Source organism: Triticum dicoccoides, chromosome 1B (genome assembly GCF_002162155.2).
Source record: "Triticum dicoccoides isolate Atlit2015 ecotype Zavitan chromosome 1B, WEW_v2.0, whole genome shotgun sequence".
Taxonomy (NCBI): domain Eukaryota; kingdom Viridiplantae; phylum Streptophyta; class Magnoliopsida; order Poales; family Poaceae; genus Triticum; species Triticum dicoccoides.
Genome location: NC_041381.1, coordinates 536495165 through 536501170, shown reverse-complemented (window position 1 = coordinate 536501170; position 6006 = coordinate 536495165). Strand labels below are relative to the sequence as shown.

General features: G+C 39.2%; 1 long non-coding RNA gene across 1 annotated transcript; it reads right to left on the bottom strand.

The window, feature by feature from the left end:
* Positions 1-3484: 3484 nt before the first annotated feature.
* LOC119307959 lies at positions 3485-5235 on the bottom strand. The gene is made up of 3 exons (XR_005149645.1): positions 3944-5235; positions 3635-3847; positions 3485-3562 (listed from the first exon to the last, which is right to left on the bottom strand). It is a non-coding gene; the product is annotated as an uncharacterized LOC119307959 (long non-coding RNA).
* Positions 5236-6006: the final 771 nt, after the last annotated feature.

Below are 6006 nucleotides of genomic sequence, written 5' to 3'. Positions count from 1 at the left end.
ATTCTTCGGGGAAGATCATCTTCTCAACGTGCAGAGCCTTATATTCTTGCAGGGATGCGTTGGAGGTGGAGCTTTGTGCCTGTATGGAGGGGCTGTCCTCGTCGATTCAACGAACAGAATTGCCGTTAGAAATTGAGATGGATTCTTCAGTTGCAGTTTCCATGATCACATGTGGGGGCATTGATCGATCGGCGTACTCTGAGTCTTCATCAATCTTGTATTACTCATGTCGCACGCTCACAAAATAAAGCGAGTGACATGTTAATTGCTTTTGGTCGTGTTAATAATAGGACAATGAGTTGGTTAGGGTCAGGTCCTCCTGAAGTTTTGGAGATAGTTGTTATATATATAAACGCGTGTTTGAACATTGTTGTTTGAATATGTGTTAAACATTTTCTCGATTTCTATCAACATTTTTTAAAAGTTGCATCAATGTTTTTTCAGCAGTGCACAAACATTTTATTTTCAAACCTATCTATTTTCGGAATTATATGTATTTTAAATTGTTTTTAAAAATACAAAAAATGAAAACCCCGGAAATGAGGGACGAACGATACTGGGCCGGCCCATTAGCACGTCGCGTCAGGCGAGTGGTGTGTCTTGCTAGAAGGGAGACTATTTGGCGCCACAGGCGCCAGTTAACGTGCATTTTGTTAACTGGCGCCTGTGGCGTCCGTAAATGGGCCGGCCCATCTAGGCACCGGTTGACCTTTTTTTTTGAATATTCTGTGAACTTTTTTGAGATTGATGAACTTTTTTGAATATCGATGAACTTTTTCTAAATTTAATGAAAATTTTGTCTTGAAAATGGATGAACATTTTTTTCAGTTCCACGAACTTTTTCTAAAAATACATGAACTTTTTTTCAATTTCTATGAACCTTTTTCAAATTTAATGAACTTTTGTGAATTGGATGAACTTATTTTTAATTTGAATGATCTTTTTCAAATTGATGAACTTTTTCGAAATTTATGAACCTTTTTTAAAGTATGAACATATTTTTTGAAATGGATGAACTTTTTTTCTTTAAATCTGTAAACCTTTCTTCATTTCATATTTTTATTTTCGCAAAAAAACTAAAAAAAACTAAGGCAGCACGCTAGTGGGCTGGCCCATGCTAGCAGCGCTGCAGGCGCCGGATCGTTAACGGGCGCCTGCAGCGCTGTATAGGAGCTCCCAGACATAGTCGCTCCCGTGCTGTGACTCAAATAAATAAACAATATCTCACCCGTGCTGAAGCGCTCTATTCTAGTACTTGTATAAGAGTGCACATGAACGCACGGCTCATAATTTATAATAAAAATATTTATTTTGAATCTTATTTCATATTTAGCGTTTTTTTACCGAAGCACTTAAATGTGTGTTATGCCCAACAATGTAGGTGCGCCTAATACACGATACACACACGTCCTCACATCAAATTCGCGATCACAGAAATGAATTTTAATGAGTTATAAAAATATATAAAAGCAACAACTAAGCAACATTATCTATCGTGACTTTTTCTTAAACACGACACATCCGACGACTATACGAAAAATCCCCACGCGCACATCCGGATCGGACATGCCGAAGTGTGCCAGCAGGAGACACGATCGTAACGAAGCTGTACCAAAAGGGGATGCGCCTGATGTTTTTTTCCTTTTCTATGGTGCACTGATTTTTTTTTAATTTCCCCTGTAACGTGCATTTGTATGGAAGAACAGGTAAAATTTTGTATCCTTTGTAACGTGGAGTATTATATGGAAGGGATTTTCCTGACATTTTTTCCCTTTTTATGGGCCGCTTCTACAATGTGTAAATGGGCGCTGTTTTTTTTCTTTCCTTCGTAAAGTGCGTTTGTATTGTAGGAGATAAATAATGCTCTAATTATTTCCTTTTTATAACATGGGGTGTTGTCTATATCAATATAAAAAGATCCAAAGGGACAGATTCAATTAATCTCGGTCATCAAATCATGTCAATCCAACGACTTAGACTTGCTTTAATGTCGAGCGTTCAACACGTTCAACGTGCAGTTATTTTCATGCCAAATATAGTGCTAATTACATAATAACACGTAAATAATATCCTACTTAATATCCGCATGCATTTAATCTACTTTCAAATTGATGTGCATTGCACGTACACATTGACTAGTTATGAGATAAGTTGGATGGTGTGTGAAATTTGAATTGTATTGAGTTGTGCTCAACATTGAAATGATTTGAGTCGTTGGTTGGAGGCAAATAAACGGATGAGATTAAATGAATCCTAACATATTTGCTCTTTTATAAGTAGTGGAGACCGAGAACCTGTTAATTTTGACTAGTTAATTGTTGCTATTGATTGTACTGTGGTCTAAACATTCAAGAAGTTGTTCAGCGCCTTTGCTTTTCTTCAGTTTTTGTTCACTAGTAAACGTGCACGTGCAACTCACGTGTAGCCATGTGCAAAATAAAAAAGGAAATTAGTAATCAAAATAAAGATTGACCAGAGTGAAAGTCTACTTCAGTGGCGGTTATCTTGGGGACAAGTGAGTTATCCACGTCGTCTCGTTTGCGGGCATCCTACCTAAAAAGAACTTCATTCTTGATAGCATCATGGAAATACAAGTCATCACGAACTTGATGATGCACACCTACAAACACCTACAGAAAATGATAAGCGAACAGTTAGTCTAGTTGTTGGAGAATCTATACCAATATAAAAAGATTCAAAGGGGCAGATCCAATTAATCTCGGCCATCAAATCATGTCAATCCAACGACTTAGACTTGCTTTAATGTCGAGCGCTCAATATGTTTAAGGTGCAGTTAATTTCATGTCAAATATAGTGCTAATTACATAATAACACGCAAATAATATCATACTTAATATCCGCATGCACTTAATCTACTTCCAAATTGATGTGCATTGCACGTATACATTGACTAGTTATGAGACAAGTTGGATGGTGTGTGAAATTTGAATTGTATTGAGTTGTGCTCAACATTGAAATGATTTGAGTCGTTGGTTGGAGGCAAATAAACGGATGAGATTAAATGAATCCTAACATATTTGCTCTTTTATAAGTAGTGGAGACCGAGGACCTATTAATTTTGACTAGTTAATTGTTGCTACTGATTGTACTGTGGTCTAAACATTCAAGAAGTTGTTCAGCGCCTTTGCTTTTCTTCAGTTTTTGTTCACTAGTAAACGTGCACGTGCAACTCAGATGTAGCCATGTGCAAAATAAAAAAGGAAATTAGTAATCAAAATAAAGATTGACCAGAGTGAAAGTCTACTTCAGTGGTGGTTATCTTGGGGACAAGTGAGTTATCCACGTCGTCTCATTTGTGGGCATCCTACCTAAAAAGAACTTCATTCTTGATAGCATCGTGGAAATACAAGTCATCACGAACTTGATGATGCACACCTACAAACACCTACAAAAAATGATAAGCGAACAGTTAGTCTAGTTGTTGGAGAATTTTGTAAAATTAAGAAATATAACAGATACTGGCCTTTAAGAAAGTGAACATTGTGGCAACTTGAGGAGTAATGTATGCATAAAGTTGTTGCCTCCGTGCTAAGAAGAGTTTCTGTCATCAATTCTCAAGTTAGTAATAACGGGACACTAAAATGGTACGACACTTCTGAAGGAAAAAGCTTACTGGATAGTTGATCAACCTTCATCGAGGTTGCCATGATTAAGCCAACATTTGCTTCAGAAAGAAGTTCATTCCAATGGCGTTCAGCTAGTTCTTCAAAAATGTGTAGGAAGATAATTTGCATGCCAGCGTCGATCAATGCTACTTCGCTCATGCATAGAGGGGAATATGTATCATGGTCAACTGGGCCCACGTACATGACTACACCAGCAATATCTACAATTAACATATTATAAAATATGAAAGAAGAAATCAGTTAGTGTGCTTTTGATAATTAATTATATAATATAAATATATTTTGACTGAGCATACCAGTGTTTGAGCCATGTGAATTCCTGACCACGTCGTCGACAACCGGCAATGCAATGGGAAAGTATGGGTAAAGTAAAAAAGCAAGTAGACTAAAATGCAAGAAAAATAGCATGGTGAGATAGGAAACTGAATAAAAAAATTGCTGGCCAAAAAACAAAGTTGTTTAGGCAAGGATGCTTCGGACAATTTTTCGTTGCAATGTACAATTTCACAAGCAAGAACAAAAAAAAAATACGTAAGCATGTCAACCATATAAACTTGGCTAAACATGCATGTCATTGTGGGCAAGATAATAATAACGTGTATTACATAATCCAGACAAGTTTTAATCTTGTTCTCAAAAGAATTGCAAAACTTCTCCGCAGCTACAAATGAAAGTAAACTTCACTTTGCAGTATTGATTTGTCATCAGAGGACACTTTATTTTACCCCGTCTACCTCGTTCTCTATGAAATTCCCTATATAATTGTTCTGGTCAGCACGGACAGGAGACGGTGTAATGCAATAACCTATTCTAAATAGTATCGCCAAAATTCTATATTTCGGGAAAAATCAAGATTTGGATCAGCAGCTTCTCTTAAAAAGTATATGTTTTTATTAGCTTGTCTTGGATGGGAGAGATTTGACGATATATTTTGTAGTTGCTTTCTGAATCTAGACCATCGTGTAGTGAGAAAGATGGAATCTAATGGAAAGTAATAAGTAAATTGCATAGCAGTAAAGCCTGGGATCAAACTCCAAATTCAACACCAGAGAACATGTGTTGCACACACATTAGTTCAATGGCAATACAGTAGATCACATATATGTAATCATGTACTCACATCGATGGGAGAAGCCGGCCATGTCTTTGGGGAAGACGAAAGCGACAAGGGAATTAAGAAGAGGGAAGAGAAATCGTGTATTCTTCTCTGATTTGTTGGAGATGACGGTTGTGTTGAAGGGACGCACCTTAGATCCCTTGCGCGCTTATATGGCAGGAGACCTTGTCAAAATCGGCGCCATCGGCGGTTGCGAGTGTGACCTCGCTCGAGGGCAGGCAATCCCTGTGACTGCGGCGGCTGACTGATTCTCGGCGCCATCGGCGGCAGGCAATCCAGGCGGTGGCGGCGTCACTGCCGTCCAGCAGACGGGAAGGCGGCGGCGGCGCCGTCCCTGCTCCAACGGCGGCGACCCCGATGGCCGGGCAACAGGTGGTTTAGGAGGCGATGGTGGCGCGGCGTGGGGCGGATGGAGGCACTGGCCGGCGGCGAAGGAGCGACAAGGTCAGGTCGCGGTGGTTGGGGCGGGCGTGTCGATGTGATTGGGGCGCGGGTCGATGCGAAGCGATGGACGGCGGTTCCTTTCGTGCGAAAGGTACACGTAAGGAAAGGGATCATCAGGTTTGATTAGCATTAAACGTGTTTAGTGCTAAACATCAGGAAAATAAGGGCTGTTGGATTAACGCGATCGGATGGTTGAGATATGTTGGATCTGCCCCTTTGGGTCTTTTTATATTGGTATATAGATATAGATATAGATATAGATATAGATGGGTCCGAAGAATCAAATGTTGCCAAATCTTGTGTCCCCAACACACCCAATACAATGGTAAATTGTATAGGTGCACTAGGTCGGCGAAGAGATGGTGATACAAGTGCAATATGGATGGTAGATAAAGGTATTTGTAATCTGAAATAATAAAAACAGCATGGTACCGAATGATAAAAGTGAGCGTAAACGGTATTGCAATGGTAGGAAACAAGGCCTAGGGTTCATACTTTCACTAGTGCAAGTTCTCTCAACAATAATAACATAGATAGATCATATAACAAGCCCTCAACATGCAACAAAGAGTCAGTCCAAAGCCACTAATAGCGGAGAACAAACGTAGAGATTATGGTAGGGTACGAAACCACCTCAAAGTTATCCTTTCTGTTCTATCTATTCAAGAGTTCGTAGTAAAATAACATAAAGCTATTCTTTCCGCTCAATCCATCATAGAGTTCATACTAGAATAACACCTTAAGACACAACTCAACCAAAACCCTAATGTCACCTAGATACTCCATTGTCACCTCAAG